This window comes from Bos taurus, chromosome X (genome assembly GCF_002263795.3).
Source record: "Bos taurus isolate L1 Dominette 01449 registration number 42190680 breed Hereford chromosome X, ARS-UCD2.0, whole genome shotgun sequence".
NCBI lineage: Eukaryota > Metazoa > Chordata > Mammalia > Artiodactyla > Bovidae > Bos > Bos taurus.
Genome location: NC_037357.1, coordinates 82,556,982 through 82,569,749, shown reverse-complemented (window position 1 = coordinate 82,569,749; position 12,768 = coordinate 82,556,982). Strand labels below are relative to the sequence as shown.

The window sequence follows — 12,768 nt, the reverse complement described above, 5'->3', positions numbered from 1 at the left end:
AGTTATATAGGATGAATAAGTATAGAAATTTAATGTATACCATAATGAGTATAGCTAACAATACTGCATTGAATAATGGAAATTTGCGAAGAGAGTGGATTTAAGGTACTGTCATTAAAATAAATAAATAAATAAATACATGTCTATTAGCTTGACTGTAATAATCAATTCACTAGGTATATGTGTATTAAATCATCACTTTGTGTAACTTGAACATATACAATTTTACTAAATCAAGACACAAAAGACAGTGCTGACGAAAATGCAGAGAAAATGGAATTGTCATACATTATTGGTGGGAAAGTAAAATGGTGCACCTGATTTTAAAAATAGCCTCAAAATGATTCCTCGAAGATAAAATATACAGTGATTGTATGACCCAGAAATCCCACTCCTATATATACACCAAGAATCACTGAAAACATACATCCACATAAAAAATCTGTGCATAAAGGTTCATAGCAGTATTATAGCAAAAAGTGGAAACAATCCAAGTATCCAGCAAATGATGAATGATAAACAAAATGTGTTATATCCATATAATACAATATTACTCATTCATAAAAGGGAATGAAGTATTGATACATACTTCATAATGGATGAACCTTGAAATCATTATCCTAAGAAGCCAGCCACAAAAAAGACCACAGATTGTATGATTCCATTTATATGAAATTTTCTCAGAATAGGCAATCCATAGAGACAGAAAGTAAATTAGTGATTATAAGGAATGAAGGAGGAGGGGAGTATTGGGAGGTACAAGGCGCTTTTTGGATGATGAAGATGTTCTGGAATTAGACTGTTGCACAAGCTTATGAATATACTAAATGCACTGACCTACCCTTGAAAAGGGTGAATTTTATGTCATATGAATTATATCTCAGTTAAAAAAAAAAAAGGTATGGCTAGGGTAGGTGATCCCATTGGTGAACTTCTGGCATGAAGGCCTCATCACACAGAGGGGCAAATTAAGACCCAGAATAAGGAAATGATTAGCCCAAGTTATTCAGCAAGCTAGGAGCCAAGATGACATTTATCTCAGGTCTACCAACACCTAGTTCATTCATTTATTACACATATTTATTGAGGACATATGATATGCTGGATACTATGGGATACAGAGTGAAAATTTTCTGCTGGCATAGAAATTATATTTTCTGATGTGTATTTGGGGAGATTGTGAATAGACAAATAAGTGAGTTTATCCAATTAAAATGAGATTATGGAACAACAGGGTAAGCATTGAATGTTCCCTTCCACTTTTCCCTAAATGCTATATCATCTCCTAAGGAGGTGATCCCTTAAGCTGGGTGATCTTTTTCTCTTCATTATTCCCTCTACACCCACTCATTTATTCTACAAGTATTTACTGAACACATGCAATATATAGGAATTGTTCTAGAGGCTGGTGAAGAAAGTAGATCTGATATTCTATTGAGAAAGACAGACAATAAACATGCTGTTAAATATTAATGGCAGCAAGTGATATGAATAAAATAAAGCAGTTTAAAGGACAGACAGTAATGGAGGAGGAAAAAGATCTATTTAAATAAAGTACTCAGAGAAGGTCTCTATGAAGAGATGTCATTTAGCAGAGATCTGAATGAAGGAGTGAAACTGCAAAGTTTGGAGGAAGAATGTTTAGGACCAAGAAAACAGCAAATGAAAAGGCCCTTGGGTAAGTTTGACATCTATAAGAAACAGCAAAACCAGTGAGATCAGAGCAGAGAACAAAGGGTGCATAGAGATAGTGATGTTCATAAATGAGATAAAAAACGTATGTGCGGACCATATAATGCAAAATAAAATGTAAATTTTCTTCTAAAAATTAAGAGAAGTCATTGGAAATTTAGATCATAGGGAATGATATGATCTGATTTCCAGTTTTAAAAGATTGTATATCTTTCTGGCTGCTGCAGAGAACAAACTGTTGTCAGGCAAGAAGAAAAGTAAAGATAATAGTTTGGAAGCTCCTGTAGCCACTCAAGTAAAAGATGATGCTGGCTCAACTAGTAAGGTAGCAGTAGGAATTAGCAGGTTCAGCATATAATGTGCACATACAGCTAACAGGAATTGCTAATGAATTAGATATGAGGGAAAAAGCAAATAGTCAAGGATGATCCGAAAGTTTTTGACCTTACTAACTAGGTGACTGGTACTGTCAATTCATCTGGGCTGAATGAAACACAATCTGGAATCAAGGTTTCTGGGAGAAACATCAACAACCTCATATATGCAATGATATCACTCTAATGGCAGAAAGTGAAGAGGAAATAAAGAACCTCTCAATGAGGGTGAAAGAGGAGAGTGAAAAAGCTGGCTTAAAACTCAACATTCAAAAAACTAAGATCATGGCATCTTGTCCCATCACTTTATGGCAAATAGATGGAGAAAAATGGAAACAGTGGCAGATTTTATTTGGGGGGGCTCCAAAATCACTGCAGATGGTGGTGACTGCAGCCATGAAATTAAAAGACGCTTGCTCCTTGGAAGGAAAGCTATGACCAACCTAGACAGCATATTAAAAAGCAGAGACATCACTTTGCTGACGAAGTCCATATAGGCAAAGCTATGGCTTTTCCTGTAATCATGTATGGATGTGAGACTTGGACTGTAAAGAAGGTTGAGCACCAAAGACCTGATACTTTCAAGTTGTGGTGCTGGAGAAGAAGTCTTGAGAGTACCTTGGACTACAAAGAGATTGGATATCAACCCTGAATATCCATTGAAAGGACTATTGTTGAAGCTGAAGCTCCAATATTTTGGCCACCTGATGGGAAGAGCTGACTCACTGGAAAAGAACCTGATGCTGGGAAAGACTGAAGAAAAAAGGAGAAGGGGGTGGCAGAGGATGAGATATTTAAGATAGTGTCACCAACTCAATGGACATGAATTTGAGCATACTCCAGAGACAGTGGAGGACAGAGGAACCTGGCATGCAACAGTCCGTGGGGTCATGAAGAGTTGGGCATGACTTAGTGACTGAACAACAACAAAAACATTGCCAATTACTTAGATGAGGGAGACCAGAGGAAAACCAGATTGAGGAGGAATAGGCAATCTAGGGTATTTGTACATTTTAAATTGTAGATTTCCTTGAGTCATCTAAGGAGAACTGTTGCGCAGTGAGTTTAAGATGGGAAAAAGGAAGATAATACTCCCAGATATACAAATTTGGATATCATCTTCATATTTAAAAGATATTTAAAGCTGTGAGACAATGCAATCATGCAGGAAACAAATATAGACAGAAAAAGCTGAATGAGAAAATCAAAACAAAACTCTGGGACCTTCCAACATGCAGAAATTGAGAAGAGAAGGAAAACCAAGAGGAGACTGAGATGGAATGCCTAGTGAGGTAGAAGGAGAGTTTGGTGTCCTAAAAGCAAAATGAATAAAATGTTTCAAGAAGGAAGAATTAGTAAACTGAAATGCTGCTCACAAGCTGAGTATGGTAAGAATAGTGGAATAGCACATGGAGATTGCTGGTTATCTTGACAAAAAATGGTTTCCACAGAGTACTGAGGAGAAAGGCCCATTTAGAACTGGTGCAGGTTCCATACTAACAATTACTCTACTCAATGGCATTTATTTGTTTATCTATCTATCATCTATTTCCATTTAGCCTATAAACTCCTTGAGGCCAGGGATGGTGTCTTAATTCCACCTAACACAGTACTTATTCAATCCATGTGAGCTGGTTTTCTCTCCAACTTTATTGGGATAAAATTGACAAACATTGTATATGTTTAAGGTATACGTATACATATGATATTTTGATATATGAATATATTGTTAAATGAGTACCACACTCAATCTAATTAACATATCAATCACCTCACATAGTTTCCATTTTTTATGTGTGATAAGAACAGTTAAGATCTACTCTTTTCATAAACTTCAAGTATACAATATAGTATTATTAACGACAATCACAGTGTTGTATCATATTTCCAGAATGTATTGATCCTGCACAACTGAACCTTTGTACTCTTTGATCAACACCTCCCCATTTCACTCTCTCCCAGGTTTCTGGCAACCACCATTCTATTCTCTGCTTCTATGAGTTTGACATTTTTAGATTTCACATATAAGTGAGAGCATGCAGCATTTGTCTTTTTGTCCTTGGTTCATTTCATTTAGCATAAAGTCCTTCAGGTTCATCCATGTCACAAATTACACACTTTCCTTCTTTTTATCTAAGCTAAATAATATTCCATTGTGTGTGTGTGTGTGTGTGTGTCTGTGTGTTTCTGGGTAAGTATCTGTGTACCTCTCACATTTTCTTTATCCATTCACCTGTTGATATTTCACTTTGATATTTCCATATCTTGGCTATTGTAAATAATGCTGCAATGAACATGACAGGGCAGATATCTTTTCGATATACTAATTTCATTTCCTTTGGATATATATTCAGAAATAGAATTACTGGTAGTGTTGTTTTTTAATTGACACACTTGGTAACTATTATTCTATGGGCAACCAAAAAGAAGTAGCATGATCACAAAATATGAAGAATTATTAGCAAGTGGCACGAGTGAAACAAACTGAGGGGAGAGGCAAACAACCAAGGAGAGCCACTTTGGGTGTGGTTAAGGAGGGTCTTTTGGGGAGATGGCATTTATCTGGACCAGATCTCAGGACCTGGAGCATGAGAATGACCCAGTCATGTGAAGGTGCAGGGGAATGTGTCCAGCAAAGGGAATAGCAAGTGCAGAGGCCTGGATTATGAGGCATGCTAGAGGTCTTGAAAGAACCTGATATACCTGGAGGATAGGGATGATTTATGTATCAGTAGTTCATTCCTGTGTGTTATTGCTGAGTAGTACTCCATTGTATGTATATGTCACAATTGGTTTGTCATTTGTCAGTTAACAAACATTTAGGTTGTTTACAGCTTTTGGCTGGTATGTACAAAGCTGCTATAAATATTCAAATATTAGTCTTTATGAAGCCATGTTCGGACTTTTTTGTTTTTCTTTTTGGGTATGGGTCATGCTTTCTTGTTTTTTTTACATAGCTCATATTTTTTGTTGAAAACTGGACAGTTTAAGTAATATAGCATCTCTGGAAATCAGATTCTCTCTCCTACCCAATTTGTTGTTGTTGCTATTTGTTTTAGTTATTGTTGTTAGTTTGTTTACTGACTTTTTCCACCCATTTCTGTTAAATCTTTATCATTTGTCGAGTGTGGACACCAAACACACTGCTTAGTTAGCTTTTTGGTTAGCTAACGATTAGGCAGAGATTACTTTAAAACACCAAGCACCAATATTACTCCAAGTCTTTGAAAAGGGGCTTTGTATGAATGTTTGAGCATACCTTGGACACTCAACCAGGCAGTTGACAAATTTATATGGTAGTTTATTTTTAATTTTTTGAGAAACCTACATACTGTTTTCCATAATAGCTGCACTAATTTGCATTACTACGAACAATATAAAGGGGTTCCCTTTTCTCCAAATTCTTCTCAACACTTACTATTTTTTGTCATTTTTTGGTAATAATCATCCTAATAGGTGTGAGGTGATATTTCATTGTTGTTTTGATTTGCATTTCCTTGGTGATAGTGATGTTGAGCAACTTTACATATATCTTTTAACCATTTATATGTCATGTTCTAAGAAATGTCTATTTAGGTACTTTGACCTTTAAAAATTGGGTTAATTCTTAAGTAGTATGAGTTCCTTATTTATTTTGGACATTAATTCCTTATTAGATATATGGTTTACAAATATCTTCATATAATTCTGTAGGTTGTCTCTTCACTTTCTTGATTGTTTCCTTTGCTGTGAAGAAGCTGTTTAGCATTCTGCAATCACATTTGTCTATTCTGCTTTCGTTGCTTGTACTTTTTGAGTTATATCCAAACAAATGACTGCCCAGATGAGACAATTCCAAGTAGCTTTCCCCCTACATTTTCTTCTGGTAGTTTTACAGCTATAGGTCTTACATTTATGTCTCTAATCCATTTTGAGTTGGTTTTTGTACACTGTGTGAGATAAGAACCCAGTTTCTCTGCATGTGGATATCGATTTCCCCCAATATCATGTATTGAAAAGACTATACTTTCCCATTGTGTAATCTTGACCCCATTGTCAAAGGTTAACTGACCATAAATGTGTGTACTTTTTCAAGGCTCATTATTCTATTTCATTGGTCTATATGTCTGCTTTTATGCCAGAACTATACTGTAGGTTACTATAGTTTCATATTATATTTATAATATATTTCACATTATATTTCATATTATATTATTTAAGAAAGTGTGGTATCTTCCAATTTGCTCTTCTTTTTCAACATTACTTTGCATATTTGGGGTCTTTTTCTTGAAGTTTATATAAAACATAACAGTCTGTTTGAAGCTAGCAAAGTAACATTGACTATATACAATAACTACATTTTAATTTTCCTTACCCCGCCATTTTATGTTATTGATGTCATAATTTATAGATTTTTAGATTATGTATCCATTAATAAATTATTGTACATAAAGTAATTTTAAATACTTTTGTATTTTCACTTTCATACTACAGTTAAGTGATTTACACATCACTATTACAGTAGAATATTGTGAATTGGGTTATATTCTTATCTTTAAAATTTGGGTTTATACTTTCAGGTTTTCATATTGTTTACATCCATTAATTTCAACTTGAATACCTGTCATGGTCAACAAAAGAATCTGAGATGCAGTACTTGGATGCAATCTCAAAAACGACAGAATGATCTCTGTTTGTTTCTAAGGAAACCATTTAATATCACAGAATCCAAGTCTGCCCTGACCAGTAATGCTGAAGAAGCTGAAGTCGAATGGTTCTATGAAGACCTACAAGACCTTCTAGAACTAACACCCCAAAAAGAAGTCCTTTTCATTATAGTGGACTGGAATGCAAAAGTAGGAAGTCAAGAAATACCTGGAGTAGCAGGTAAATTTGGCTTTGGAGTAGAGAATGAAGCAGGGCAAAGGCTAATAGGTTTTGCCAAGAGAATGCACTGCTCATAGCAAACACCCTCTTCCAACAACAGAAAAGAAGACTCTACACGTGGACATAACCAGATGGCCAATACCAGAATCAGATTGATCATATTCTTTACAGGCAAAAATGGAGAAGTTCTATATAGTCAGCAAAACCAAGACTGGGAGCTGACTGTGGCTCAGATCATGAACTCCTTATTGCCAAATTCAGACTTAAATTGAAGAAAGTAGGGAAAACCACTAGATCATTCAGGTATGACCTAAATCAAATCGCTTAGAATTATACAATGGAAGTGAGAAATAGATTCAAAGGATTAGATCTGATAGACAGAGTGCCTGAAGAACTATGGACGGAGGTTTGTGACATTGTACAGGAGGCAGGGATCAAGACCATTTCCAAGTAAAAGAAATGCAAAAAGGCAAAATGGTTGTCTGAGGAGACCTTACAAATAGCTGTGAAAAGAAGAGAAATGAAAGGCAAAGGAGGAAAGGAAAGCTAAACCCATTTGAATGCAGAGTTCCAAAGAATACCAAGGTGACATAAGAAAGCCTTCCTCAGCAATCAATGCAAAGAAATAGAGGAAAACAACAGAATGTGAAATACTAGTGATCTCTTCAAGAAAATTAGAGATACCAAGGGAACATTTCATGCAAACATGGGCACAATAAAGGATAGAAATGATATGGACATAACAGAAGCAGAAGATATTAAGAAGAGGTGGCAAGAATACACAGAACTATACAAAAAAGGTCTTCATGACCCAGATAATCATGATGGTGTGATCACTCACCTAGAGCCAGATATTCTGGAATGCAAAGTCAAGTGGGCCTTAGGAAGCATCACTACGAACAAACTTAGTGGAGGTGATGGAATTCCAGTTGAGCTATTTCAAATCCTAAAAGATGACACTGTGAAAGTGCTACACTCAATATGCCAGTAAATTTGGAAAACTCAGCAGTGGCCACAGGACTAGAAAAGGTCAGTTCTCATTCCAGTCTCAAAGAACGTGTGTGGTGTCTCAGTCGTGTCTGACTCTTTGTGACCCCATGGACTGTAGCCTACGAGGCTCCTCCATCCACGGAATTTTTCGGGCAAGAGTACTGGAGTGGGTTGCCCTTCCCATCTCCAGGGAATCTTCCTGACCCAGGGATCAAACCCAGGTCTCCTGCATTGCAGGCAGACGCTTTTACCCTCTAAGCCACCAGGGAAGCCCCAGTCCCAAAGAAAAGCAATGCCAAAGAATGCTCAAAGTAGTGCACAATTGCACTCATCTCATACTCTAGCAAAGTAATGCTCAAACTTCTACAAGCCAGCCTTCACAAATATGTGAGCCATGAACTTCCAGATGTTCAACCTGGATTTAGAAAAGGCAGAGGAACCAGAGAACAAATTGCCAACATCCGTTGGATCACTGAGAGAGTTCCAGAAAAACATCTATTTCTGCTTTGTTGGCTATGCCAAAGCCTTTGACTGTGTGGATCACAGCCAATTGTGGAACATTCTGAAAAACATGGGAATACCAGGCCACTTGACCTGCATCCTGAGAAATCTGTATGCAGGTCAGGAAGCAACAGTTAGAACTGGACTTGGAAAAACAGACTCGTTCCAAATCAGGAAAGGAGTACATGAAGGCTGTATATTGTCACCCTGCTTATTTAATTTATATGCAGAGTACATCATGAGAAACACTGGGCTGGAAGAAGCACAAGCTGGAATCAAGATTGCCTGAAGAAATATCAATAACCTGAGATATGCAGATCAAACCACCCTTACAGCAAAAAGTGAAGAAGAACTAAAGAACCTCGTAATGAAAGTGAGGAGAGTGAAAAAGTTGGCTTAAAACTCAAAATTCAGAAGACTAAGATCATGGCATCTGGTCCCATCACTTCACAGCAAATAGATGGGGAAGCAATGGAAACAGTGACAGACTTTATTTGGGGGGGCTCCAAAATCACTGCAGATGGTGACTGCAGCCATGAAATTAAAAGACGCTTGCTCCTTGGAAGAAAACTTATGACCAACTTAGACAGCATGTTAAAAAGTAGAGGCATTACTTTCCCAACAAAGGTCTGTCTAGTCAAAGCTAAGGCTTTTCCAGTAGTCATGTATGGATATGAGAGTTGGAATATAAAGAAAGCTGAGCACCGAAGAATTGATGCTTTTGAACTGTGGTGTTGGAGAAGACTCTTGAGAGTCCCTGGGACTGCAAGGAGATCCAACCAGTCCATCCAAAAGGAAATCAGTCCTGAATATTTACTGGAGGCAAGGGCACCCCACTCCAGTACTCCTGCCTGGAAAACCCCATGGGTGGAGGAGCCTGGAAGGCTGCAGTCCATGGGGTCGCTGAGGGTCAGACATGACTGAGCGACTTCACTTTCACTTTTCACTTTCATGCACTGGAGAAGGAAATGGCAATCCACTCCAGGGTTCTTGCCTGGAGAATCCCAGGGACGGGGGAGTCTGGTGGGCTGCCATCTATGGGGTCACACAGAGTCGGACACGACTGAAGTGACTTAGCAGTAGCAGCTGATGCTGAAGCTGAAACTCCAATACTTTGGCCACCTGATGCAGAGAACTGACTCATCTGAAAAGACCCTCATGCTGGGAGAGATTCAAGGCAGAAGGAGAAGGGGACGACAGAGGATGAGACAGTAGATGGCATCATCCACTCAATGGACATGAGTTTGAGTAAGCTCCAGGAGTTGGTGATGGATAGGGAGGCCTTGCGTGCTGTAGTCCACGGGATTGCAAAGAGTCAGACACAACTGAATGACTTAACTGAACTGGACTGACCCTCTTTTAGCATGTCTTACTGATTTATTTACTTATTTAATTAAGTACAGTTGATTTACAATGTCATGTTACTTTCAGATGTCCAGCACTGTGATTCAGTTACATATATTCTTTTTTATTGGAATATAGTTCCTTTACACTTCTACATCAGTTTCTGCTGTACAGCAAAGTGAATCTGCCAAATGTTTACACATATCCCCTCTTTGTTAAAATTTCCTTCCTAGTTAGGTTACCACTAACCTAGTTAGGTTAGAGCAATGAGTGGAGTTCACTGTGCCATACAGCAGATTTTCATTAGTTACCTGTTTTACACATAGCAGTGTATGTATGTCAATCCCAGTCTCCCAATTCATCCTACTTCCCTTTTCCTCCTCCCATACATTTGTTCTATATGTCAGTGCCTTTATTTCTGTTCTGCAAAAAGATCAACTATACCATATTTCTAGATTCCGTGTATATGCATTAATATATGATATTTGTTTTTCCTTTTTGTCTTATTCTCTTCACCTTCAGCTTCCTGCCAGAGTTACTGGTCCCTTTTTTGATTCCTCTTTTCTTTTTTCACTTCTTTCAATCTATCCAGTTTCAAGGACAGTTTTCTTTTCTTTTAGTTGTCCACAGTCTTCCACTAGTGTTTAGCAGGTGCTCTGTGAGAATCATTATATTTGTATATGTATTCCTGATGTACTTGTGAAGAGACATGAATTCTGCATCCTTTTATTCCACCATCTTGACTCTTCTCTCCCTCTCTCTCTCTCTCTCTCTCTATATATATATATACATATATATACACTTTTTAAAGATTCTTTTCCCTTATAGCTTATATAAAAGACGGAGTGCACTTTCTTGTGTTATACAGTAGGTCCTTACTGGCTATCTATTTTTTATATATTTTAATTAAAGGATAATTACAACATTTTGATTTTTTGGCCATACATCAACATATTATCTATTTTATATACAGTAATGTGTATGTGTTAATCCCAACATCCTAATTTATCCCTCCTCCACTTTCCCCTTTGGTTATCATAGGTTTGTTTTCTATGTCTGTGGGTCTATTTCTGTTTTGTAATTATGTTCATTTGCATCTGTTTCTTTTTTGAGATTTTACATATAAGCAAATTTCATATGACATTTGTCTTTCCCTGTCTGGCTTACTTCACTTAGTATGCTATCTTTTAATATTTCTTTTGAACCAAGTCTATTGGTGATCAATTCCTTCAGGTTTGTTTGTCTGGAAAAGTTTTATCTCTCCTCATTTCTGAAGGATTACTTTGTCTAATATGGTATTCCTGATTGGAAGTTATTTCCTTTCAGTACCATGAAGATATCATCCCAATTTCTCCTGGCCTTCAAGGTTTTAGATGAGGAATCTGCTCATAGTATTATCGGAGTTTCCTTTTATTTGATGATTTGCTTTTCTCATGGTATATTCAAAATTCTCTTCGTCTTGGAATTTTGAGAATTTTATACAAATCTTTCTGGCTAAAATCTCTTTATGTTTACTTTATTTGCATTTCTTTGGGCTTCAAGGATCCAGGTTTTCATTTCCTCCTCCAGATTTAGGAATTTTTCCATCATTATTTCTTTAAATAAGCTTTGTGCCCCTTTTACTTTCTGTGCTCCTTCTGAGACTTCCTCCCATATGTGTATATTGGTTTGTATATGGTGTCCCATAAGTCTCTTTTATAATCTTTTTTCCTTTTTTTCCTCTGGGTAATTTTAAGTGACCTGTCTTTGAATGCAGTGATTCTTTCTTCTCCTCAGTTCCAGAATTTTTTTTTTTTTTGGTTCTTTTTTATGATTTCCATGACTTTCTTGAACTTCTCGTGCATCATTTTCCTGATTTTGTTTAGTTGTCTGAGTTCTCTTGTAGCTCACTAAGCTTCTTTAAGATGGTTATTTGGAATTCCTTTTTGGACAGTTCATAGATATCCATTTCATTAGGACCAGTTCATGGTGCCTTATTTTGTTCCTTTGGTGGTGTCATGTTTCCCTGATTAATCCTCACCCTAGTGGCCTTTTGGAGAAGGCAATGGCACCCCACTCCAGTACTCTTGCCTGGAAAATCCCATGGGTGGAGGAGCCTGGTGGGATCCAGTCCATGGGGTTGCAAAGAGTCAGACACGACTGAGCGACTTCACTTTGACTTTTCACTTTCATGCTTTGGAGAAGGAAATGGCAACCCACTCCAGTATTCTTGCCTGGAGAATCCCAGGGATGGGGGAGCCTGGTGGGCTGCCATCTATGGGGTCGCACAGAGTCAGACACGACTGAAGCGACTTAGCAGCAGCAGCAGCAGTGGCCTTTAGTTGGTGTTTCCCTATTTGAAGAACTAGGCACATCTTCCAGAGAAGGCAATGGCACCCCACTCCAGTACTCTTGCCTGGAAAATCCCATGGACGGAGGAGCCTGGAAGGCTGCAGTCCATGGGGTCACTGAGGGTTGGACACGACTGAGCGACTTCACTTTCACTTTTCACTTTCATGCACTGGAGAAGGAAATGGCAACCCACTCCAGTATTCTTGCCTGGAGAATCCCAGGGACGGGGAAGCCTGGTGGGCTGCCATGTATGGGGTCGCACAGAATCGGACACGACTGAAGCGACTTAGCAGTAGCAGCAGCAGGCACATCTTCCAGTCTTTATAGATTGGCTTTGGTGAGGAAAGCCTTTTATCCATCAGCACAACCAGAACACCTGGCAAGCTCCACAGGTGAGCTTGCTGCTAGAGTTCTTGAGTAGGCTGATCTGGTGCCTGGGTCAGTGAATGGGCAAGCTTTCAGCCTGGATCTGCAGGAGATCAGCCTGGATCTTGAAGCCTAGGCCCAGGGGGCTAGCCTGGCACTGAGACAGACCTGGAGGCTTTGTCCACAGAAGACTGGACTAGAAGCTGAGCTGTGGTTACATCCTGGTGATTAGAGCTACAGGGCCAGCTTGGCATGTGTTGGCCCTGGATTCTGGGTCTTTAGGGGCAGGCTTAGAGCCTGAGAC

General features: G+C 38.3%; 1 protein-coding gene across 5 annotated transcripts in view; it reads right to left on the bottom strand.

Moving 5' to 3' along the window:
* OPHN1 (oligophrenin 1) overlaps positions 1–12,768 on the bottom strand; it is a 627,113-nt gene that overhangs the window by 36,660 nt on the left and 577,685 nt on the right. The gene's annotated exons all lie outside the window — the stretch shown is intronic.